The sequence below is a fragment of the Otolemur garnettii genome, unplaced genomic scaffold (assembly GCF_000181295.1).
Source record: "Otolemur garnettii isolate 467f Iridium unplaced genomic scaffold, OtoGar3 scaffold00014, whole genome shotgun sequence".
Taxonomy (NCBI): Eukaryota; Metazoa; Chordata; class Mammalia; order Primates; family Galagidae; genus Otolemur; species Otolemur garnettii.
Genome location: NW_003852409.1, coordinates 1,410,692 through 1,411,793, shown reverse-complemented (window position 1 = coordinate 1,411,793; position 1,102 = coordinate 1,410,692). Strand labels below are relative to the sequence as shown.

General features: G+C 42.1%; 1 protein-coding gene across 1 annotated transcript in view; it reads right to left on the bottom strand.

Moving 5' to 3' along the window:
• TRMT10B (tRNA methyltransferase 10B) overlaps positions 1-1,102 on the bottom strand; it is a 22,816-nt gene that overhangs the window by 1,665 nt on the left and 20,049 nt on the right. The window lies entirely within an intron of this gene.

Here is a 1,102-nt window from a genome sequence, read left to right as displayed (position 1 = left end):
TGGCATCACAGCTCACAGCAACCTCCAACTCCTGGGCTCAAGCAATTCTGCCTCTGCCTCCCAAGTAGCTGGGACCACAGGCGCTCACTACAACGCCCAGCTATGTTTTGGCTGCAGCCGTCATTGTTGTTTGGCAGTCCTGGGCTGGACTGGAACCCTCCAGCTCAGGTGTACATGGCTGGCACTTTAGTCTCTTGAGCCACAGGCGCCGAGCCTTGGTCATTTTTTTTTAAATCTTCTTTAATCTAAAACAGCCCTCTGCTCATTTTAGTTTCCATCCCTTTGACTTTTTAAAAAGTCTAGTCCAATTGTCTTACAGAATGCTCCATGTTCTGGATTTGTCTGTTTCCTCACGATTAAATTCAGCTTAAAAACTTTAAAGCATGACGACTTCACAGGTGATACCTACTGCATCAGGAGTCTAAGACTGTACCTCTATTGGTGATGTTATTTCTAATCAAGTTTGGAGAAGATAATTACCACCAGATTGTTTCATTGTACTGTTACATTCTTGCCTTTGTAGGGTGATATTTTGAAACCATGTAAACAGCCAGTTCCACCACAACCTTTCACTCACAATCTTCTGAATCAATTCTGACAAGAAAGTGACAAATGATGATTTTCTTTTTTTTGAGACAGAGTCTCACTCTGTCACCCTGGGGTTGGCTGTCCACAGCAACCTCAAACTCTTGGGCTAAACTGATCCTCTTGTCTCAGCCTCCCAAGTAGCTGGGACTACAGACACCTGCCAGAACACCCAGCTAGTTTTTCTATTTGTAAAGACAGGGTCTCACTTTGCTCAGGCTGGTCTCAAACTCCTGAGCTCAAGCAATCCACTCACCGTGGCCTCCCAGAGTGCTGGGATTATAGGTGTGAGCCACCAAGCCTGGCCTATGATTTTCTAACTCTATTATGCATTCACTTATTGGCTGTCATTCTTCTATAACAGACTCCCTACACATTTTTTAGATTATCACTATGGAGTCCTGCAACACTAATGTTTTTAAAATAAATGCAATTAAACTAACCTATTGTCTGTGTTAAATACATATGTGTATCTTATATGAAAAATACATAAAATATACCCACATATATGTAAAAT